A 27,224-nucleotide genomic window follows, 5' to 3' on the forward strand; every position below is an offset into this window, starting at 1 on the left:
GTAATGTGGGAATTTGTATTTACTAATATATATATATATATATATATATATATATATATATATATATATATATATATATATATATATATATATATATACATATATATATATACATATATATATATATATATATATATATATATATATATAAAATACTGTATATATATATATATATATACATACATACATACATACATACATACATACATACATACACGTAACACTACAACTGTGAATATCAATCAATACGGTACATTCATGCTAGTGGAAAACGATCGAAGGTTTTATATGTGGTGCTACTAAAACTTTGTAAGCACTTAAATCATATTAATATACAGCAATTACCAGATATGTTCACACGAAAGAGTACCAATACTTCCCATAAAGAAGAATAACAATACATTTTACGTAAATAAAATTACTTCACAAAAATTAACAGCAATAATAACGGCAAAACAAGAAAACTATGAAAATAACATTGAAAATAATTACTTGAATTAATCTCTCAATATACTGTACCTGTGACATAACATTTAAAATATCCATTATGGAGTAACTGGATGGCTATTAGCTTCAAAATGGATCCCTATCAACGCTTCGCAAATAAACTTTACGCAGCTTAAAAACAGTAATAAAAGTTCCATAAACAATAGAGAACTGAAGTTATCTGGAATATGTTTCTGTTATATATATATATATATATATATATATATATATATATATATATATATATATATATATATATATATATATATATATATATTATATATATATATATATATATATATATATATATATATATATTATACAATATATATATATATACATATATATATATATATATATATATATATATTATATATAAACCTTTTAGCACACGTCAATCATTTATTACTGATTTACTTTTCTTAGAAACAATATTTCCTTCTAAAAGAAACTTGCAAAAATTTTTTTCACCCAAAAACGAAAAAACGGTGTCTGGGAGTAAATAAAATAGAAAAAAAACTAAAGCCTACAGAGTCACACGAAATTCAGCCCGTCCACCAAGATTCAAATCGTTTGTCAATTGGAGCCCTGGTCAGAGATACTGGTTAGTTTAGGAACCGATCAACTGAAAGATTAAAAGCTGGTTTCGAAACCGATTAGAGAGATAGGACACCCGGCGGATCGCCCCAGAAATTCAGGTGTGTGTGAGCTTCGCTGTCCGTCTCCGACTTGCATCGTCTTTCAAATAGAAAGATCATTGTTTTTATACTGGTCTCCTTTCAGGTAATGTTTATTTATAGAGTCGTTTATAGACTTCATCCTTCAAAGAGAAAGAACATTGTTTTCACATTGCTCAGTTCCTCGTTGGACGAGTCGGTAGAGTTCTCGGCTAGCACTCTGCTAGGCCCGAGTTCGAGTCTCCGACCGGCCAATGAAGAATTAGAGGAATTTATTTCTGGTGATAGAAATTCACTTCTCGGTATAATGTGGTTCGGATTCCAAAGTAAGCTGTAGGTCCCAATAAACGCATTCCCTCATGTATTGGCAAAAGTGGGTGAAACTACTTTCGTGTTCAAACCCTATATCAAAAACACGTTCACTTCCATTTACCGACAACAGAAACCATAAAACCGCAGTGTGCTTTAGAACGATTCAACAAGCAATGAGGAATTTTTTCCAAGAAACAATTTCTTGGATTCTTCCATACGAATTGTGACGTTTGTGACATAAAGTTGCTTTGCTCACGATCGTGTAAATTGTCTGATATAAAATCTGAATATTACCAACGTTATCCTTTCCCCACAAGCGCCATATTCTCATGTGGATATTTAGCTAAATACACCTTAGATAAAGTCAGTCAAGCAAAATTCTCTGTATTGATGTCAACGGTGACCTTTGCTGCTGTGACGTCAATTCTGACTGATTTAACGAACTAGTCAATTCTCTTATAGACTTATGAGCTCCTGCACATTAAGCTTGGACTATCAATTTTTATCATGTTTTTTGTTACAATTCTAACACTTTTTCTTGTCTACAGACTCTACACTGATTTGTGCACACCATATAATATTAACTAAACACCAAATAATATTAACTCGAAACAACAGGTTATGAGATTAATATAAAATACTGAATTACAACAATGTATTTACATTTACAAAACAGCATGTACCGAAGTAAAAACATGTTTACTATTTCATTGAAAAAGATATATATACATAAACAAAGTGTTAACGTTGAATAACAAGACGGCAGTGCATTGGTTTACATACGTTAAACAAAGTGTTAACGTCAAATTACAAGACGTCAGTTCATTGGTTTACATAAGTAACATAAAAAAAATATCTATTTCCTATATGTGAATGAAATCATTTTATTATCATCTTTTACATACAGCCATTATAGGTTAATTAAAGTTTCTAGCTTTCTCTTTTTTGTCAAGTTTTTGTTGGCCACAATGGAGTCACTTTCTTAAGAACAATAATTATTCAATAAAACATTAGTAGATGCCCATATTATTAATTTTGTTATATTTTTCTGCATTATGACCATCGCAAAATTCACTTTGAAATAAAACCTCGTCATAAGCAAGAGCGTTATATACGACTGCCGATGTTTTGAATTTAGGTGTTTGTGTTAATTTATTAATGACGATATAACTGTGCGCAACCATATCTGCTGTAATATCATCTGGGTATAATAACGAACCCCTATTGATACCAACAAGGCAACTGTGGTTCTCTGATAAATTCTCCTCATTATCTGGGCACGTTATCAAATCTTTACAAGCGCTGCATTTACCTTCTTTGAAAACTAGGTAACAACAATAGCCTGCTAAATGTATGATTATAGGAAAAACTTCCTTGCAGTTATCAACATCACTTTGCGTTACTTTCAGAGATATATCATCATATATATAAAACTCCTCCTGTCTATAACCGGTACTCTCTAAATCGTTCCATTTCATATCATCAAAACTTCTCAGCCCTATACTTTTTCATTGTGGAAAGGTAAGTCTTGACTTGTTGCAGCTTCACTACTGTCAAAGGCTGAACAGAAAATATTTCCGCCTTTATAATCAAAATATGGTTTCAAGTGAATTTCATCCACCTTCAGCATCACTGTTTTGTCACTGAGTAATAATGATTTACATTTATTCTTAATGTACACCCGAAAATTTGAGTCATTTTGTTCTGTTGCTGGGCTGCACTCTTTGGAAACAAACACTCTCCTGATGGTAGAGTAACTCGGCAATATTAAGAGTTTCTTATCTCTCAAGAGTTTGTAACTTTCAGGGAAACAATTATATAACAAAAAGGACAAAACCATCAGCTCTGATGAATAATCAAATGTGCTGTGTCATTAAGTGCAGTTGTTCATACACCATTTTCAGCTCACGCAAGTGTTTCAATGAATGACCATCTAAATTTGCCAAAAATGAAATGACTAATTATATAGCTGCAACGCTATTGCAGGTTTTAGAACTACAGTCAGCAGTGTCATCTCTCAGCAAATTATTCAATATCTCTCAATGACATTCGTATCATGAACCTCAGAAGAAATCTTGAAATCTCCTAAGTGAAGTACTTCAACATCATGAACAACTGCGTGCACCGCGCAGTTAGCCTTTACCATTAAATGACGTTATTACAGGGCAAGGGAATTGTACACGACGACGAATTAGGAGATATTCCTGTCAAGATACTGAAGCTGATCCAAAAGTTCATGTGACAGAATTAAACTCTCGCTCTTCTCTACACGAAGTATAACCTACTACGCGCTTGCTGCTAATACAGCCTGCATTGCTATAACTCCTCCCTCCGGCCTTTCTTCAAATCAGGTGGCTCACTTCGATGTGATGAAGCAGGTAAGTACGAGGAACAATAAGGTAACTAGGAAGGAATAGCGCCCTCAAGAACTTGCGGCAATTTCAGCTTTGCTTGAAGAGTCGTCGCCGTTTTTTCATTAAAATATGAAGTTTCCCACCTGATGATGTCCTTGGGTACAGAATGTAGACTGAAAGCCTGACAACAGGTTTGCAAAATTTCAACTAGTGCCCAGTGGCAAGTGTTATAACAACACAATTATATTCACAGCTATACTGATCAAAATTAAGAGGTGATGAAATTTTCTCCCCCTCTAAATCCAGTGAACGTCTCCAACATTTTGACCACTATAAGATAAACCGCACATAAACCTACATGATATACTGTATGATACTCACTACGCTCCCAGAGACAATAAGAAAATCATCTCCAGATAGAAGCAAATGAACTAATTTAGTTTTTTTGATGAGCAACTATTATTTCAATTCTAACAGACTATCCCAATGGCACGAAGACAATTCGACATATTGCCTTACTTGGAAATTAAAATATGAACAACTTAAATTTCCTCTGATCAATTAAGAACCAGCAATGGTTCCAACGCTTCTTGAAAAAAACTAAAATTAATAGATATATAGAATAAACAATTAAGGCCGAAGCCCAAGCGCGGAGACCTATGAGGTCATTCAGCGCTAAAGAAAGAAAAATTGAGAGTAAGAGGTTTAAAGGGTGTAACAGGAGGAAAACCTCACAGTTGCACTATGAAATAATTGTCAGAAGAGGGTAGAAAGTAATATGGCAGAAAGAATATGAATGGAGGTACAGTAAAAGGAATGAAAGGGATTGCAGCTAAGGGCAGAAGGGATGCTGCAAAGAAGCTTAAGTAATGCCTACAGTGCACTGCGTGAGGTGTACTGACGTCACTAACCCACCTACGGGGTAAAATTAATAGAAAACAGGGGCTAAACAAGAAACCGTTGCAAGAAATCGAAACACTGCAGTAACTGATATCCCAAAATTTGTAATGATACGCTTACTACCATTCAAGAGCAAACGAAGATTTATACTCCGTAATTTTAGTAAATAAAGCTGAAAATCAACGTACGGACCAACTTCAACAAATCTTGGAAAACATACCATGAGTCTAGAACCATTAAAATTTTTTAGTCACTTTGTGAAAATGATTTTCCATATACGACGCCCAGAACCATTAAAATTTTTTGAGTCACTTCATGAAAATAATTTTCCATATACGACGCGAATTTTGCGAGAAATTTTGAATTTTGTGTGTGTGTGTATGTATGTATGTATGTATGTGTATGTATGTGTGTGTGTATGTATATATATATATATATATATATATATATATATATATATATATATATATATATATATATATATATATATATATATATATATATATATATATATATATATATATATATATATATATAGCTCCCTCGTTTTATATGTAATATATATATATATATATATATATATATATATACTGTATGGATATGAACACATATAAAATATATATATATATATATATATATATATATATATATATATATATATATATATATATATATATATATATATATATATATATATATATATATATATATATATATATATATATATATATATATATATATACTGTACGGATATGAACACACATAATATATATATATATATATATATATATATATATATATATATATATATATATATATATATATATATATATATATATACGTACATACATATAATATATACTGTATGTTATATATTTATTTATTTATACATATATATATATATATATATATATATATATATATATATATATATATATATATTAATTCTCACCTTTACCCAAAATTCGGCACTCATTCACAATCCTTTCTCCAACTAATAGATAAAACATCTCATTAAATTACTTACTGTCATTCCTGTTCAAGTTGGCAGAGGACCACACCCTTCCTTTTGCACCTGAAATAGATACAGCAACTTTTAAATGAAGAGAAACAGTGCATCGTAAAACCTCTTAAATAGCACATAGAAACAGACCGGACAAAGGAGTTTGGACACTTTGCTCATACTCTGGTTCAGAGCAGTTTCACCCTTACTCGATTTTGGGGACATCAAAATTTAGTACATTTATAAAATTCACTTGTACATATGTATATGTGTATGTATGTGTATGTATGTATATATATATATATATATATATATATATATATATATATATATATATATATATATATATATATATATATATATATATATATATATATATATATATATATATAATGTATATATCTATATATATTATATATACATACATATATACATATTTATATATAATATATACATATATATGCATGTGTATATATAAACATATATATAATTTTTTTTTAATAAATGTGAGGTCGCTGGTGTTTGCGCGATCATGAGGAAACCCGTCCTCATAAACTGAAGAATGCTTGGGCGGTGAAACGTTTCTACTAAGGGCCATTTAAAAACGTATGTGGACATTTCACCGTCCAGTTGCCTGATATGAATTGAATGTTTTTGATTAAGATACCTTTGGGGTTTTGGCAAACTGAACCCTCATTCGTAAATTAACGGCTGGATTTTTATGGCCACCAGAATGTTCATAAAATGAGATTTAATTATATCTTACTGTTTTGATTTTATCAGGACATATAAGTCGGAGCTCGTGACATATATTTTATTTTATCAGGATTAAAGTGGGCAAGTTGTCTTGGTTTCTTTCGAAGAAGATTTTGAAAATGGTTTTCGTATGAAGGTAAAATTATCTTATTCGCTATGGATTTTAAATTTATTTCTAGCTTGGCTGCAATAGTATTAACATTTTTCAGTTACTTCTGTATTACTTGAATTTTTAGCTTCTATATGTGGTAAAGATCTTTCTTACTTATATATATATATATATATATATATATATATATATATATATATATATATATATATATATATATATATATATATATATATATATATATATATATATATTCATACATTCATATATATGTATCTATAATATATATATATATATAATATATACATATATATATATATGTATATATATACACCAAATTCAGCTCTAAATACAGATATAAACATTTTGTCTTACTTAAGTAAGAAAGACCTCTACTACATACAGAAGCTAAAAATTCTAGTAATACAGAGGTGGCTGAGGAATGTTAAAACTATTGCAGCCAAGCAAGAAATAAATTTAAAATCCAAAACGAATATAATTTTACCTTCATACATAAACCATTTTCAAAATCTTCCTCGAAAGAAACCAAGGCAACTTGCCTACTTTAATTCTGATAAAACAAAATATATGTCACGAGCCCCGACTTATATGTCCTGATAAAATCAAAACCGAGAGATATAATTAAATCTCATTTTATGAACATTCTGGCGGCCATAAAAAATCTAGCCGTTAACTTACGAATGGGGGTTCAGCTTGCCAAAGCCCACAAAGGTATCTTAATCAAAAACATTCAATTCATATCAGGCAACTGGACGGTAAAGTGTCCACATGCGTTTTTAAATGGCCCTTAGCATAAACGTTTCATTGCCCAAGCATTCTTCAGAGTTTATGAGGACGGGTTTCCTCATGATCGCGTAAACACCAATGACCTCACATTTATTTGAAAAAAAAATATATTTACCCAAGAACCTGAATGAACGCTTTATAATGTCAGACAGACATAAGTTGTAAATGCCATTTGTCACCATAGCATTCTTGTCTCCAGTGCCAAAAAGGGGCTCCCATCCGTAATTTGGTGTCGCAAAATGCATTATATGATAGTGCAGGAGTGCAATCTATTTTCAGTCTGCTTATGCTCACATGGATGTGACAATGTTCGAGTACGGTTCAACGTACATTTGTCCACATTAACCTTTAGTGTTCCATAATGTGAGGAGATATGAAGCCAGTGTTCAAAAACAGCTTAAAGAATGCCCTGATGTAACATGACCTTATGATTACTGAATCACAAAATCTGTTGCCTAAGGGCTAACGATCATTAAATTTGACCGACCTGGTATAAGAGATTACATTGAAAAATAATCAAAGCCGATACAAGCATAGTTACTCTGAGAAATCAAAATGGCCCCCTACCCTCCATCCCCACCACTTAAAAAAAGGGAAAAAAAGAATCCTTTTAAAAACGCGTTTCTGCAACTTCTGCTTTACAGGAAAACTTGGGAGGGTATGACGAAAATGAGAGTCGCGGCGCGCCAACTCGCGTTAAAATCGGCAATAACTTTCGCCCCGAAAACTTTTTTATTTTCGGAAAATGCCGCCGACACGATTCGACCAGCAGACGAAACAGGTGGAAACTGTGGCCCACGTCGACGACAAAAACAAGACGAGACCGACATACTTACTTCCTTGCTGCCTTCCTTTCGAGTTTCTCTTTGAACTCTATGATGCTGGCCAATTCTTTTTCATTTCATTGAGCCTTTGTTATTTACCATTCTAAATATATATCGTTCTGCTTTTATTAAACTTGAAGATATCGTAATATCTATCTATATCGTAATATCTGTTTGCACTTTACCATGCTGAGCTTTTTACTTTCCTTTGTATCTGTTGTTTCTCTTCTAATACGCTACTATATTTTGCTATACTATTTTTTCCTATTTGAGAGGTTTTCCTTCAAATGACGCAAAAAGGAAAGGGAAATTTAAGCTCGTTTGCCTTACATATATAATTAGTAATATATTTACATTCACAATTATGGGTAGTAATACCAATGAAATTTTAATATTAGTCATAAAAGATCTTTTCAACTTCACGATTCACCACACATTTTTGGATAAGCTTACTCCTACAATCACTGCATAAAAACTCCGATTTGAATTTGTTGTTTACAAGACCTTCCTTGGCTTAATATAAAAAAAATATGCCTCGTGAATGAGACTAACAGTTTCAGTAATAAAAATAATAATAACAGTAACATGCTGGGACCCCATGAGCCAGCGTATCTTTTACGTAAAACTTGGTTAAGTTAACAAACCAAACCGCTACTAAAAAACAAGTTACAAAAATGCATGGAATATGGGTAATGTGTCATAACTTCTATACAAGCTAATCCTTGTGCCCATCTCAACAATGAAACTGCATACATACACAAATTAGAATTTTAATTATAATAATATCTGACACTGAAAGACACTTCTAAAACTGGCATTACAAACACAACGGTCTTCGACAGCAAGAACCAGACAGACGCTTGACCTACAAGCAAGAGCTACAACCTTGAGAATCACTCGTGGGTGAAATGGTAATGGTTACCATTTCTGGGTAACTGGACTAAAAAAAAATAAATAAATAAACGCCCTTACGATACACTTTCTTTCCTCGATAGCTGGTTGCCAAGACATCCACACATGGATGAGAGTCAAGCAAAAAGGCAGGATGATGGTTAATCATTTTTATGACTGCCAAAAGGATGAACTATGACAATTCATGCATACATGCACTCCTACTTGCAATAAAATTCGCAATGGTTCTGCTCTAGCCTCGGGACGCGTCAGAAAAATACCAATCACTGCGAGGCTCTCGGAAAATAATAATGGAGGCGACAAGATAACTGTCGGTAATAGAATAACATCGTAAGATCTACGCCACAGAAGCCATCTTTATATAAGTTGCGTTCCAATACCCAATTAGGGCAGCGAAAAACTGAATTTTCCCCCATTTTTCCTAACTTTCGCTTTTTCCTGCCCGTTGCTGTTCCCTTCGGCAGACAATGACGCCTGACGGCACAACCTGAAGAAGATGATTTATGGCGTCCCGTGAAGAATAATCATAACAGACTCCAAAAAGGCCTCGGCAGCATTATCTCAAGATGAAAGGCCACACTCTGATTAAGCCAAACGTGCCAAATCGCACATCAAAAGCAAACAGAGTTCACACGTACCAAACACGCCATTTTTTCTCTCTTCCTCTCTCTTTTTACGAGATTAAAAATGACTAAAGATTGACTTGGTTCGTAGCTAGACAGGCTACCATATTCCTCCTTCCCCTAACTCTCTCTCCCCCACACTACAAACGACTACCTCCTTACCCATGCCCAGCTATTCATTTGACAAGAACTCTCTCAATGCGTTCACGGCATTACTCTCGACTTTGATGCATCTGGCGATCACAAGCACGCAAGCATCGCGTTCAGGACCTCGTTTGCATGGATGGACAACCTTCCAAATGGTGGGATGCCAATACTTAAGCAGGATATTTAACTCTACCTACACGGAAGGGTATCTAACTAGGCTAACTAAACATGGCCTCGGTAAAACTCTCACCAATGTGAGATTTTTCCTCAGTCTGTAATAAGAAACAGAATTTGCTTACTACGAATTTTTCTGATGCAGTCATATCTTATCAAGGCAGGTACATTAATCAAATTACATTCCGGACATAAAAGAAAAAAAATTCAAAATTCCCAGTGACAGCTAAACCAATAGGAAGCAAATTAAGATCCGATAAAAGTTTGTTAAAAAAAAAAAAAAAAAAGTGTGTAACTTTGGTAACTTCTCAAATTACAGATTAGAAACGCTTCAGTGACTCATAAAATTAACCTCGTCATTTGGTTTTTCGTCTGACAAACTAAGCAGACCTACTCATTTGCTCCTGCAACATTTGTCAGTTTAAATTGTAGTAGTAGTAGTAGTAGTAGTAGTAGTAGTAGTAGTAGTAGTAGTAGTAGTCGTCATCAATCGAGGAAATTAACAGGATAAAAAGAAAGATAGAGATATGTCCCCACACGAATATACATACACAAAATATACTAAGATTTCCCAAGTGTATCTTCCTTAAAACATCTTATCAGATTCCTAAACAAACTGTGTAGAGAAAGACTTAACAGTATAAGTGCCAACCATAATCAAACGGGCACAGAACCAATATGAAGGAAAATACCAATAAATTATAGTGATAAAGTGTCACTCATACCACTTCAACGTACAGCAGTCAAAATAAAGGACGAATGGGGAAAACCCAGACTACTAAAATACGGAATGGGAACATCCCTTACACACACACACACACACACAAGTATCAGATAAAAGTCTTATAAATCGTCTTTTCCTGCCGTAAATCGGACGGGGGATAATGCTAATAAGTAGCCACAATCGGCAGCGACCGCTAATGCCCAGCGCTTGACCCACTTGTGATATATGATTTCGGATGCACAAGGCCTGTCATTACGGTGCCATTACCGACGTGCTCGTTAATAAGAAAGGGGGAGGGGTGGAGGCAGGGTCATTTATGAACCGATTTAAATTTCACGCAGAACAGAAAATAAAATGGCGAGTGATAGGCGGATTATTTAATGGGAGAATTTGAGGGGTGGGTAGGGTAGGGAGGGTAGAGGGAGAGCGCCCCCCCCCCTTGGTTTGTCTCTGAAAGGTATAACTAGTTTTGAGTTCATTCATGACTTATAAGTACTGGAGGACCTTCCCATCTATACTGTAACTTAACGAGGGACTAATTGACGCCATATTGTTGGTATCGACGCCTGAAATATATAATTTGTGAACAAAATGCTCACGTTATATCATTAATAAAATTTATGCATACCTATAAATACACCTACGTTTCGTGCTTAATTCGCTGCGACTTATGCTCTTACGTCAAAGCAAGTTTATTCCAATAAGAGGTCTCATTTGTGTGTGGGGTGGTCTTCATAATTTCTCCCTTATTACCATTCCCCGTGTGCTTGAAAATATATATCCAAACAACTCATACGTGAGTGTCGTACTTAAAAATATATATCCAAACAACTCATACGTGAGTGTCATTCTGCAAAAAGTACTTCCACAACCGTTCGCTTTTTCCTGTATTCAGTTTCCTTGTATCTTTTCTATGACAAAACTCCTCTATAATCTCACGTCAAACGCAAGTGTAAAACACTGTATAGATCTCTACCGGTATCCAACCACAGTCCTTTACAGAAATCCAGCATCTCTTGTAGAACTGCTGTAGCACCGACCAGTGGCCAAGAGAGACACATTTATGTTATTCTTACACAATCGAAAGACCATCAAAGTACTTGACAAGGAACAAGCGGATACAACACTTCTCATTTTAGTATAGCTCCTAAAATTCAAGCTTGATTTATAGCCACGGCAGTAATTGGTATATGAATTAGTAGCACTTGAATGCCGTACTGCTATGCTCGAGGGTACCCAGTACATTATAGTGACATTAAAGCAATATATCTCAAGGACGTCGAAACGAAACCAATATTCAAAGCCATCACTGAATGCACTTCATGGGAGAAAATATGTTATTATGGGACATGGCAAAGCCATTAATAGCCAACATATAACATAACTTATGTACACGGTGACACTGACCATAACCACCCGTCTCTCTAAGTGGCTGGGTGGTTATGGCCACTGTCACCCTACTTCTGACTCCAAAATGCACAGTTTCGAATCGTGGTAGGGATGGGGGGACTTAACATTTATAAATCCTTTTGTTTCGATATTAATGGATTATTAGTGGCTTTATACTTGGAGATATAAAAATATCTTTTGTAAAACTGTAAAACTAGTGTGTGTGTGTGTGTGTGTGTGTGTGTGCATATATATATATATGCAGTATATATATATATATATATATATATATATATATATATATATATATATATATATATATATAAAAGTTAAGTATACCTTAGTTTAACCATATAGATAGATATATAGATAGATAGATGGATATGTATGTCTATATATATATACATATATACATACATATGTATATGAATATTTAATATATATATATATATATATATATATATATGAATATTTATATATATATATATATTATATATATATATATGAATATTTTTATATATATATATATATATATATATATATATATATATATATATATGCGCGTGTGTCTGTGTGACTGTATGCATGTAGGTGAGTAACAACCCTCCCAAAAGCATACAAAATGACGCAGATGTAAGCATACATAAGCAACCGAGTACAATTCCAATACAACCTTCAATACAACCTGGAGGCTCAAACAAATGAAAAAAAAAATGTAGAAGAGTTTAGCCATTAACGCCAACGGAATCCCAAACGCCGAACGGAATCGCCCAATACTGTCATAAGCGACAGTAACGACTCCGCGCTGTCACACCTGTCATTAACTCTCCCATCATCGGGCGAAATGAATTGCCGACCTTATAAATGATGACGGTCGGATTGGCTGGACACCTGTAATGGGCTCCTCTTAATATATCTTAACGCAGGAGAATGAGAAGCGCACGTTCTTTAACACACTCCAAGGTCTTTCTTTTATTTCAAAAAACTGTCAGTCCTTAGATTATAAATCAAGAGTCTTTCAATTATAAATCAAGAGTCCTTCAGTTTTAAATCACAGAGAAATGTGAGTTTCCAACTGCTATTTCCAAAGCATTCAGTTAGCTGAAGATGATGTGATACTCTCTACGGATTCTTCTAGCCATGTTTTATTATCCTTTTCTCTCTCTCTCTCTCTCTCTCTCTCTCTCTCTCTCTCTCTCTCTCTCTCTCTCTCTCTCTCTCTCTACTGAGTTTCACTCATCTTGGCTTGTGTGTTTTTTCAAGTTACTAATATCTATATATATATATATATATATATATATATATATATATATATATATATATATATATATATATATATATATATTGTGTATATATATATACACATATGCGATGTACTGTAATACATGTGTATGTTTATAATATATATATATATATATATATATATATATATATATATATATATATATATATATATATATATATATATATATGTGTGTGTGTATCTTTCTTTCGCATAAATATACATTCAAAATCAGCATCACTACCACCACTAACTCGTGGAATCGTTAACCCCAATACATAAATACACGCCTAGATCAACTAATACTAATACGTAAGAGGGAAAAACAGACATTAATAAATCATAAATGACGTCGAACCTCTCGCATAAAGTGGAAGTGAGGACAACTCCCATAAACATCATACAAAATATTATATCCCACGGCCCGAACTTCAAATACATCTCGACTGTCTGACAGACAGACAGAAAGGAAGGGAAGACTTCAGACGAGCTGCCCAATTGCCTGCCATCATAATCCCTTGATATCAATAATTGCCAAATTTTATTTGCACAACTGTTTTTGCATGTTGCCAGACAGCCTTTTAATGGGTAAATTATTCTTAAATAATTACACATCATCCCGTAGCCATTACACGGAACTTGGCCCACATGAATAATACGCCCAAACTGTCAATTAGGTTCATAATTATGCTTTCTTGTTTACGATTTTCGCTCATAATTGCAGCCCGAGCCCCGGTTTTACTGGCCTACGAAAAGCTATCAATGCAACAAAACCGAAGGGGGGAGGGGGGGAAATTACGTCGAATTAAACCTCGATCGGAGGAGGGTCAGAGACGAATTCCCCAAGAAATTATATCTCGTAACGACCGCATCCGCCCATCAATAATCATAACAAATCGGCGATTGGTTAACGATCGAATCGCCTCTTTTTATTGACGGATATGTGAAGGGTAAATTCCTAAAGGGTAAATTGACCAGGTGTGCCTACAGCTCAGTCTAGGTCTGTGCTGATAAACGAAGGGGAGAACTGGGAAAACGAGATTCATAAAACTTATTTTTCACGTTAATTTTTTTTTTTTTTTTTTACCAAGGCCATGTACCATAAATAGCCATGGCGTTTTATGTTTTTTTTTTATTTTATTAAAAAACTATATATATATTTATATATATACTCATATACATTATATATAATATATATATATATACAGTATATATATGTATATATATATATATATATATATATATATATATATATATATATATATATATAGAGAGAGAGAGAGAGAGAGAGAGAGAGAGAGAGAGAGAGAGAGAGAGATAAAATCACTTGTAAATATTTCAATATTTAAATGTGAATACTTGCGATAAATATTAATGTAATCTATCACATAAAATATTTTCTGACATTGTAAATATCTGAAAACCTGCGACAACTTCCGATCAATTAACTGTATAAAGAATCGATCAATTAGAAATTGACAATTTCAATAAAACTAAAAAGGCATTGACAAACTCAATCAGAGGAATTAAACCTCTTATCCCAATTCCAATCAGTTAGCCATCCCAATGAATCGATGACTGTAATAATAGAATTCTAATAACATTAAGCAAGTGTATAGGAAATGATGACTAGAAAAAGAAAAGCCTCTAAAGACTTTAGGGAAAAGACTGAAGATTTCTAAGAAAAGACTGAACGAAAAACCACTTCCGAGGGGAAAAAGCCTCTAAAGACCCTTAAGAAAAGACTGAATCAAAGACCATTTTCAAGGTAAAAGCCTCTAGAGAACCTTAAGAAAAGACTGAACGAAAGACCACCTTCAGGGGAAAAACCTCTAAGGACCCTCAAGAAAAGACTGAACAAAAAGACCCCTTTCAAGGGAAAAGCCTCTCTAGACCTTTAAGAAAGGACTGAACGAAAGACCACCTTCAGGGGAAAAGCCTCTCAAGAACTATAAGGAAAGATTGAACGAAAGACCTTCAGGAGAAAAGCTTCTCAAGACTTCAAGGGTAAGACTGAACAAAAGACCACCTTCGAGGGGAAAAAGCCTCTACATACCCTTAGAATGAACGAAAGACCACTTCGAGGGGAAAAAGCCTCTACAGATCCTTAAGAAAAGACTGAACGAAAGATCACTTTCGAGGGAGAAGCCTCTAAAGACTCTTCAGAAAAGACTGAACAAAAGACCACCTTCGAGGGGAAAAAGCCTCTACAGACCCTTAAGAAAAGACTGAACAAAAGACCACTTTCGAGGGAGAAGCCTCTACAGACCCTTCAGAAAAGACTGAAAAAGACCACCTTCAAGGGGGAAAAGCCTCTTGAGACCCTTCAGAGAAGACTGTACGAAAGACCACTTTCGAAGGAAAAAATCCTCTAAAGACTTCAAGGATAAGACTGAACGAAAGACCACTTTAGAGAGGAAAAAGCTTCTATAGAATCCTTCAGTAAAGACTGAACGAAAGACCACCTTCGAGGGGAAAAAGCCTCTATAGACCCTTCAGAAAAGACTGAACGAAAGACCACTTTCGAAGGGAAAAAAGCCTCTAAAGACTTCAGGGATAAGACTAAACGAAAGACCACCTTCAAGGGGGAAAAAGCCTCTTTACACCCTTCAGAAAAGACTGAACGAAAGACCACCTTCGAGGGGAAAAAGCCTCTATAGACCCTTAAGAAAAGACTGAACGAAAGACCACCTTCGAGGAGAAAATGCCTCCATAGACCCTTCAGAAATGACTGAACGAAAAACCATATTCGAGGCTCTACAGACCCTTCAGAAAAGACGGAACGAAAGACCACCTTCGGGGGGAAAAAGCCTCTACAGACCCTTCAGAAAAGACTGAACGAAAGACCACCTTCGAGGGGAAAACGCCTCTATAGACTCTTCAGAAAAGACTGAACGAAAGACCACCTTCGAGGGGAAAAAGCATCTACAGACCCATCAGAAAAGACTGAACGAAAGACCATCTTTGAGGGGAAAAAGCCTCTATAGACCTTTCAGAAGACTGAACGAAAGACCACCTTTGAGGGGAAAAAGCCTCTACAGACCCTTCAGAAAAGACTGAACGAAAGACCACCTTCGAGGGGAAAAAGCCTCTACAGACCCTTCAAAAAAGACTGAACGAAAGACCACCTTCGAGGGGAAAAACAGACCCATCAGAAAAGACTGAACGAAAGACCACCTTCGAGGGGAAAAAGCCTCTACAGACCCATCAGAAAAGACTGAACGAAAGACCACCTTCGAGGGGAAAAAGCCTCTACAGACCCTTCAGAAGACTGAACGAAAGACCACCTTCGAGGGGAAAAAGCCTCTGCAGACCCATCAGAAAAGACTGAACGAAAGACCACCTTCGAGGGGAAAAAGCCTATACAGACCCTTCAGAAAAGACTGAGCGAAAGACCACCTATATCGAATGAGACTCGGACGAAACGACCAACGACATCACGTAAATATATGACGGCGATTTCCCCGGGTCCTCTGGCAACAGACGATCCATTTACACGGCTTAATGACGGAGCATGAATATATTAATTCAGAACATCCATTAATCATATGGCATGGGGTCGTATGACCCGTGACTGACACGCCATCAATTCTCGCTTCATTATTTTCATATAATTAATAATGCTAAAGTAATCAGGGAATAAGGAGGGGAGGGGGGAGAGGGAAGGTGAGAGAAAGGACGAAAAAGAGAAATTCGATATTACCTGATCTGTCTGGTCACGAATCGCCCCAACCTCTCTCTCTCTCTCTCTCTCTCTCTCTCTCTCTCTCTCTCTCTCTCTCTCCGAATAACAGGCGCCTAACAATTATCAGTTATTAAGGAGCCATTAAAATTCCGACACCAAATAAGAAAAGAAATAAAATTGCTATTAGCCAATGCTATTTGTTGGTTGTATATGGGATAAAAAAATATAATCCTCGTTATGACGTCTGTAATTCTGTAAAATATGGAAACGAAATTACAAGACTACTCTTGTAAGTGGAGTCAATAACGATACATAAAATCATAAAATATTCCGAACACTTTTCAAGGGAAGAGTTATCTATGGATTTAAGCCAAAAGTAATCTCAATATTTCTTGTTGTCAAGTAAGGCCGAAGGTCGTGGAATATTTCCAAAATTTCTATAAACGTCTTTTTCACGAATATGATGATGATGATGATGATGATGATGATATTATTATTATTATTATTATATATTATTATTATTATTATTGTTATTGTTGTTGTTGTTGTTGTTGTTGCATCCACACCATGAAAAATGGCAGTCAAGTAAGTGGGTAGAGACTGTAAGTACCGATGCCACGGACATTACGTCCCGTGTCAAAGCTTAGACCACGACACTTTTATCTACATACTCACATTGCGGTGAGAAACTGGACGAGTACTTGATATTATGAAATTGAGTATTTTCATTATTATAACAACATAATCACCGTGATTCACACTGTTAATTCTCATGTTACCTTATTCATATTCATCTTATCACCAGCCGGAAGTGACCTTGTAAAATATATATATTGACAATTTTCGTGATGGAGCTTCGAAATTAGCAACATATTAACACTATGACAAGGAGAGAAAAGAAAGTTCCGAAGCAATACCTGTGTAACTGCATCACCCTTCCCCCAATACTGCTGCCACTGCTCTCACTTCCAGCAATGATCACAGATTGGAATGCTTCCAGTACTTTGAGCTGAGTTTCAGTGCAAGTGATTTAGGTGATATTTGCCATTAAAATAAAACAACTTGGGTAATTCCCAAGACACGAGATTTGAAACTGGCAACAAAAATAAGTTACGAAAGTTCCATTGCACCACCTATTTTACTTCATCCCTTCCCCCCTCCCAAGGAGCACAAAACAAAAAGGGAAAACACTCAGGTCTAACATAAATCACTGAATCAATTACTTTCATATGTGTTTTCAATATACCTCGATTTTTACAGCTGAATCAACTAGGTGAATACCTTAACATTAACACAAGTAATTCTGCCGAAAACTGCTTAACCTTGGGCAGCGTTTTACAAAGATTCAATGATTGCAAAATATATTACGAACGGGAGGTTGTCTGAGTCACTTCAACAATTCTGGCATATTGATAATTATTATTATTATTATTATTATTATTATTATTATTATTATTATTATTATTTTGCATACTACATGGAATACACAAAAGACTAATAAACTTGTCTAGAAAGCACCCACAAATGACAAAGACCAAAGGTAGAAAAAAAACAGAAAAGCAAAAGAAAAAAATGAAATGTGTTAATCCAATGTGAAAAACGGCCTGTAACAATAAGGGCAACGTGATTACGGCCTCTTGTAAGAGTGATGGCATGTGAAATTGGAAATTACATGAAATTAAGGTTACAATATATGAGTCTGAAAAATGATTGATTTATACTCCTCGACATCGTTGCCACACGCTGTGTAAGTATGTTGCAAGAGCAACATGAAACGTAAATATATATATATATTACTATATGCAAGGCCGTCGTTACTATAAACAAGAATAAAAAAATTAATATAGGCTAAATACTTAAGACATCATCATGACATAACACGTGCATAATCACAAGGTCATAATTGATACATGCAGAGGAATTAGCATACTTTTATATACAAAGAAGCGAAAATATTCGAGCATAATTTAGATGCAAAAGGGTTTAAGGGAACCTTGGCTGTTAAAAAAATGGGCATATAAAATATGAAATATTCATACAGGTAAAAAGGAGACCTGATTGGCTTATGTAATAAAAAAAATACAGCGACACACAATGATGTTGACATAAATAAACATTTAAGACATTCATGATTGTACATTATATAGGAAACACAATACAAAGGAACAACATGAATATGATCGTGAACAAACAACTTATAGTAAACGAATTAGACAAATCAAATACAAAAAATTACAGATGTATGCATATGAATGATGAGGCATTCGCCTCATTTTACTAGGTCCGTAAATCGATCAAAGACCACATCCCACCAGTCCACCCAAATGTAGATGGTGTCAACAACAAAAACAGTGGGCTTGGGGCCAGCAACCTCATCCCTAAAGTCTTGCTGAGACACCAGAAGGATGTACCCTTCTACCCTTTTGGCATCGCCCCTCAAAGGGAGAAAAGGTGTATAATTACTATCATAATCATTGTTGTGCCTACTTATATATCACAGTAATCCTTCTAAGACTAACATCCTTCCCCTGGAAGGATGTCAGAACTGTTACTTGCTGTCCAAAATAACATAGGAAAAACTTTTATAAGAAACATTAAAAAAAATTCATTATATAACTAAATTCAGCTGATGAAGCAATGACTTTCAACACTACCTGTATAAAAGAAGATTCCTTCCGATCTATTATTATTATTATTATTATTATTATTATTATTATTATTATTATTATTATAAAGCAAACACCAGGCACCTGCCAACTGATATTAAATCTGACCATAAAGCAGGAGTACGAGACAAGGCCACCACGTTAAAAACCGTTGGATGACGGATCGGGAGAATGCCAAGCCCATAAGACTGAGGGGTCAACAGAGGTATAAGGCTGTCAAAATCCTGCCAATGACATTTCTTGACATTCAATGTAAACTGGGGAATTGGGAGGAAGGGGGAAGGCGGGGGAGGGGGATGGGAAGGATGGGGTGGGGCTGTGAAGTCCTCTGATTTTACTTACGTTGCCCGAAAAAAATGCAAGTAATCTTTATCGTATACTCTATCCTACGATCACAATATATATAAATATATATATATATATATATATATATATATATATATATATATATATATATATATATATATATATATATATATATATATATATATATATATATGACATAAAGATAGATAGATAGATAGATACAGTATGTGTATAATACATATATGTGTAAATATAAATAATATATATATATCTATATATATATATATATATATATATATATATATATATATATATATATATACAGTATATATATAAATATTTATATACAGTATGTGTATATATAAACATATGATACATATATATATATATATATATATATATATATATATATATATATATATATATATATATATATTTCACTAAGCCTCTTTCCTTTTGGAAAAGTGGCGCCTGGAGTAGAGTACCTTAAGATTCGCAGCAAGTTGTTAGAAATGACGTAGCTGGCCCCATGCCCGTTCTTGACCTCCCGCTGGCACCCATTCGCGGCAGGGTCAACAGAAAAATTCGGTTTCTTTTACTGTGTGGATGCCTGGATTTTTTTCATGTATACGTAGTGCCTCTAGAAGGCTCATAAGATACGAATATGTCCAACAAAAACCACTAACTAAAAAGCACGAAAAAATTATATGTAATAAACAGCGAAACAAAAATTTAAAAATAAACTAATTAAAACAAAGAAAATTAATGGCAAAAGAACACAACATCGTTCTCATTTCCCCCCTAAAGGAGAGCAGAGATGAAGAAAGAAATATCAACACAGATTCGAGCAGTATTGTTTCTCTTATCATCACACGAGAACTTCGATAAACGAAAGTATTTACCCTCTTCGGTACAGTCACATACACGCACATATAAAAAAAAAAAAAACATGTGACGACGATGCTAATAGTGAATCTATTCTTCCCCTTCGAGAATGTCATAAAAGAAGCAGATAAGAAAACAGCCGTTCTACCCTCTCCTCCACTCCCACAGTAATATCTGTCAAGCCCTCGTTGAATCTAAACAATCATAAGAGTCTAGCTTCAAAACCTCTAGTTCTCATTTTCTTTAATGGCTAAAATGATAAGAGGGATCGTTTTCTTTCTTAGAGTATTCATGGGGAAAGTTACAGTTCGCGTTTCCTCAGACCAGTCATGCAGTTGGGAGGCTCTCTGTTACGATAAGCTGCCTCCACATATAAATTAATTGATGCTCACTCTTACGTGAACTCCCATGAATACATACAAACACGTGTGAATATGAAAGTACCATGCTACGACCAGATAATTTACCTACAGTCGACTGTACAGCAGGGAAAAATAACCAGAGTGCAAAGGGTCCGAAACGGGAGATGAAAAGATATCGCAAACAGCCGAGCTAAAACAGGCTTACTATAATCACTCTTTAATATCACAGGTAATGCGGTGTTTTGCAATGACTTTAATATATAAATTTAATAAACAGAAAACAAACAAACAAACACACATACATACATATATATATATATATATATATATATATATATATATATATATATATATATATATATATATATATATATATATATATATATATATAATGTGTGTGTGTGTGTGTGTATGAATTTTTACACTCTCTCTCTCCAAGTTTAGTATCCTCACTAACATCCATGTACCTTCTCTTAACTTTAAATGCCACTACGACCTTCCCTCTTCTCTGCCCTTGCCCTGCCCCAAACCAACCACCCACCCTCCCCTCTCCTCCTTCCCCCTACAATATCCCTTCCCCTCCCCCAACCAACAAGCCGCCACCAATGAACGCTAGGTATCGGTACGGTACGGTAGTGTTGCTTTCAAATAAATATTCAAATAAAGTTTTTGCATGAGTTACCCCAAATCCAATTTAAAATCAGCTGCAAACCTCATTACGGCACTTAATGATACAATTATCTTGCGATACTTTATAAAACCCGTAAAGCTCCATCCGGTAATTGCATAGTTGGCTTGACATCAAATGCACCGTCAAAAAATAAAAAAATCACACTCTGCCTTGCGGCTTTCATTTGAGAACCCTTCATAAAATATCTGATCAATTTATTGGTTTGAGAAGTTAATTTCATCGGGGACGACGTGGTATTTCCTTCAGTATTTAATGCCTAACCTAAAACGATACTGCATCTGCCAATCATCTAACGGCGTTTTAGCCAATGTTTATTACATGATTTTCTAAATACATTCTTATGTACAGGTATACAAAACTGACAAAACATTAATTAGCATAATTCCTGATGGAATTATGCCACAAGAATCAAATCAAGGAAATGCCTACCAAACAAGTTTCCAAGCAAATTTCTAGTCATACTTTCTGTCCATTTACACACACACACACACACACACACACACACACACACACACACACACATATATATATATATATATATATATATATATATATATATATATATATATATATATATATATACTATCACACCCTGAAGGTATTTTCGTTTATTTTTTATTTATTTTTCAGGTCACGCTGTCGTATGTTTACCGTTTGTTGGCAGTTGAATGCTGTTTGCTTGTTCAAGCGAGCTATAGAAGGATAGTTCTAATCTGTTAATTTCTCCCTTTCAATGGTGACGTGCACGGTCTAAACGAGTTACTTTCGGGACCAGCCAAGCTGCCGAAGTTCGCTCGTTTTCAGTGATCCTCTGACCACACTAAAGAGGGTAAGCAATAAGCATAACCTCCGGAAGGTTATGCTGAAGGATAGCAGATTCCCCTGGATCGCTGTACCGGTGTTTGTTGTGGATTCCTTTGCTGGACCGCCTGCTGCTTCTTGTGGAGTTTTCTACGTATTGCTGCTGCTGCCTCGCCCGCTTCATTATATTTCCTTCACTTATCACGTGAACATTTGGCTTCGGGGTCCAGCTGCTATTTCATTGCGTGTTCTGTACCGCCTTCGCTACCCACCTGGACGATTCAAGCATCAATGTTAATCATTTTGCATCGAGTGCGCTTTTATAACCTTCACTCACAACCTGGACGTTGATTACTTAACGAACATCAAAGATTTGTTCCCTCGAGTACGTTGTATCCCTTCAAGTGCTACTATTGTTTTTTAGTCATCTACGAAAGTTTCGAGTGGATCTTATGGCTGCGCTTACTTGATGGTAGTTTACCACACGACGGGCTTTGGTGATGATATCAACCGTTAGGATTTAACTTAGATCTTCAGTTTCACCGCCCTTGATCCAAGCTGCTGCCACTGCAACTCGGTCTACAAGATCTTTATGAGAAGTTAAGTATCGGCATTAGGCCTAGTAACTGTCCTCCATTTAGAACTGCTGCAGTTTTCAACTGCCAAGGTATTCCGTTCTCGGTGTAGTGACCTGATATTTATTTCTGCCGTCAGTGACTTGGTTAATGCTCTTTATTTTTTGTAATAATAATTAAATTTTATATATATATATATATATTTTTTTTTTGCTTAATCATACTCCTTCACTGTCCTTTACCATCACTTAGGGCTCTATAGCCCTTGTGCTGATTAATAACTAAAGTGTTTACGGTAAGTCGTCTGTTTATTTTTTTTATGAGACTGCTTCAAGCAAAACTAAAAAGACCCTGTTTTATTGTGTAGCTAAAAGTAGTAAAGCCACAACTATATACATTCACATTACACACACATATATATATATATATATATATATATATATATATATATATATATATATATATATATATATATATAAATGTTGAAAATACAATAAAATGAACTGTCTTAGTAAAACTTAACAAAACGGATAAAGCCAATAAAAATAGATTTTTAAAAAATTAAAAGGCAAATGCTGTAGAGGTACGTTGAAAAGCTAATCAAACATCGACGAACTGAAAATACTGTTCCTTAAATATACCGGAAGCGGTTTCTTTCAGTCAATCTGTATTTGTTTTCAAATACAGATTGGCAATAATCAATCCACGCCAAACCAGACCTAGCCCTTATCAGAAGATTGTCTCCTGTTCCCCCTTGCAGACATAACTACAGTCATCCACTAAACCAGGCGTTGCTGTTAACACCTCAAACAACATTACTTAAGGTGATTTGCAGCATCCCTTAGGCCCCTAGCTGCAACCCCTTTCATTCCATTTACTGTACTTTTTTCATATTCTTAATCTTTACTTTCCACTCTTCTATCAATTGTTTCATAGTGCAACAGCGAGGTTTTCCTCATGTTACACACTTATAACCTTTTACTCAATTTTCCTAAAAATTTTCAGGGCTGAATGACCTCATGGGTCCCAGCGCTTGGCCTTCAGCCTCAATTATATCTATTCTATTCTCCTATTTTTTTTTATGCTGACAAAACTGTCATTTAATGGAACAATAGCCTCAACTGCTGCAATAAACTATGACCAACTCAGAATTGAAAGATCACTGAAAATTCCATTCCATAGCAGTTTGAAAAATTACTGAAGCATTCCTGAATAAGTCCTGATTTTAAAATAATTAAAACAAAGGCTGAAAAGAGTGAAAGGGCAGAAATGTCTGTATCAGTACATTAGAGGAAGCTAGATTACCTAATGAGGTAGACACGACTACAGCTGCAGCTATTGCAATCAAGATAACCTCAGTACATTACAGGAAACTTGATTACCAAAAGGGGTAGGCAAGACCACAGCTGAACCTAAGGAAATCAGGGTAACGTAGGATGGCCCAAATGCCAAGCTAAGCTAGTAAACACACTATGTATGCCTCCTACTGCCATTTCCATTGCACAGCCTGCATCAGTGCTAAGGTGCTTTGATAAAAAAAAATAAAACCATAGCCAAAGGAACTCATTTCAGAGCATTCGAAAACCATGCATGGAGCTCTAAAAAAAAAAAAACTGCAGTAAACAAACATGGTCAATTTCATTTCAAGAAAATTTTAAAGCTAGTATCAAGACTATACAAAACTTAAGAAAGGGACTTTATATTTAAGTATTACAGGAGTCACGGCAATTATCTGCTTGCCACCACAGGAACAATTACAGAGAAACAGTATTTCGAAAACTTTAATAGTATTTACCAAGCAAATAATCTAAAGTATTCTTAACTCATAAACAATGACCTTAGTCGTTAATTGACAAAAATCGCAGTCTAACAAACAAACATTCTTCAGTATATTATATGTAAAGAGGACATATAGCCCAGGTCTGTCTCTTTGAAGTCTGATCCCTTATACATCTAAAAAATGGGAGCAGAGAAAACTGATTTATTTTCACAAATAAGTTTGTATCTATCTTTATGCTGTACATATATGCCCCTCAATGAACCTAACCAAAAAAAAGTATCACATTATAAGAAATTTTGGAAGAGTATGGACCTTTTAAAATTGCTGGGAGCAAAAGGGCGATACATCTGGTGGAGAACAAATAAACTACTTGATAAATAAATTTTTAAAGCACGCTTTTATTAAAATGCACTAAAAAGTGAAAAATAAATTTGAGACACCAGGATTTTCTTACAATTAATCATGTCTACAAAAATAAGAGAGTGGGCGCCAGACATGGAAGGAAATGCTACAAGAGAAGAAATATATTTCTTTTATTTCTTGTAGCATTTCCTTCCATGTTTGCCACCCACGCTTTTATTTTTGTAGACTTGATTAATTGTAAGAAAATCCTGGTGCCTCAAAAAATTTACTTTTTACTTCTTAGTGCATTTTAATGAAAGCGTGTTTTAAATTTTTTTTTTATATTTATTGTATACTTTTTAGTTTGGAAAGAAATTGTAACCGAATTATGATTGTACCTACCGAAATTGATATCCTGTCGAGCCAAAGAAGGTTTGAAACACTCGTAGAGTTATAAACTTATTCTACTGAGTCAAAGAAATTGTGAAAAATCCGAAGTGTTTCATACAAATCCTGAGATACTGGGAGAGATCACTGTAGGGTCACAGAGGTCACTGCTGACCTACTGATCATGTAAGGTATATTGTCACAAGGACTGAGTAGCCATGCAAAATTTAAAGTCCATCCGACGAAGGGAACAGGTAAAAAATTGAGTTACAAGATTTGACCAGGACAAACACACAAACAGACAAAAAGCAAGCTAAATAGAAGCGTCTAAAAAGGCTGGTGATAATGACACTTAAAAATCACCTAACTCCATACAAACTACTGTACTAACTCAGCAGATAATGTAGCCAAGAAGTGATATAACATTAGGGACCAAACCTTTATAACTAATCCAGCATGAAATGCTGCTGCCATAAGACTTCCTCAGAAGCCTGCACTTCCTAAAGGAAGATAAAGAACAACTCCAAAAATCCTACTTGTTCTGTTTATCAGCATGAAACCTTGACAATGAAAGAATACAGTATTCATCTGCATGTCTATGAATATTTTTTTATAAAATTATGACTGAACTAGTAAACTGGTTGACAAAAATTCTTTCTCACATTAATGGGCTATCATAAATCTCACAAGCAGATATGGAGATACTGACATACCTACCCAATCGTTAAAGTGCCTGCACAGCTCTAACCTATAAATGTATTCATACCAGTATTGGCTATTACCATTAACCAAAATTCTTGAAGGGTGGTTAACTTTCCAAAGAAAAGCACCTTTAACTAATAAACGACAGCAGTCTCAAAATTATGATGGGCCTCCAAACTTCTGTAGCCTTGTAAAGAACAATGATCCAACAGTATTAGTCTTCACACACATCCTACACCAGCTCTAACCACATCCCACTTTAACATGGACATCATTAGCATCCAAGAACTCTGAACAACAGTGTAATTGCAGGAAGATTACTGGCTGGTTGGTCAACAGAGAACAGTTAAAGAGGTCTGGTAGCTGTAATTACAATATATAAACCACACATGATACAACAAATGCAACTTCTATTTCAGCTATAACTGCCACTATTGCAAGGGCTGAAGTAAAGAGCAAGCACAGATACTTATGGTAGTATGTGCTACTAACAGCCTTTCAAAATCTAAGCCAACCAACAGGACAAAAGGTAAAACTAAAACCTACATTTGCTAAGTCTTTCT

The 27,224-nt window shown here is 34.7% G+C and overlaps 1 protein-coding gene across 1 annotated transcript in view; it reads right to left on the reverse strand.

The window, feature by feature from the left end:
• Camta (Calmodulin-binding transcription activator) overlaps window positions 1-27,224 on the reverse strand; it is a 1,022,478-nt gene that overhangs the window by 990,752 nt on the left and 4,502 nt on the right. The window contains exon 2 of the mRNA XM_067116405.1: window positions 5,757-5,804. The gene's annotated coding sequence lies outside the window, so the exon portion shown is untranslated. The remainder of the gene's footprint in view (window positions 1-5,756; window positions 5,805-27,224) is intronic.

This window comes from Macrobrachium rosenbergii, chromosome 14, assembly GCF_040412425.1.
Source record: "Macrobrachium rosenbergii isolate ZJJX-2024 chromosome 14, ASM4041242v1, whole genome shotgun sequence".
Classification (NCBI taxonomy): domain Eukaryota; kingdom Metazoa; phylum Arthropoda; class Malacostraca; order Decapoda; family Palaemonidae; genus Macrobrachium; species Macrobrachium rosenbergii.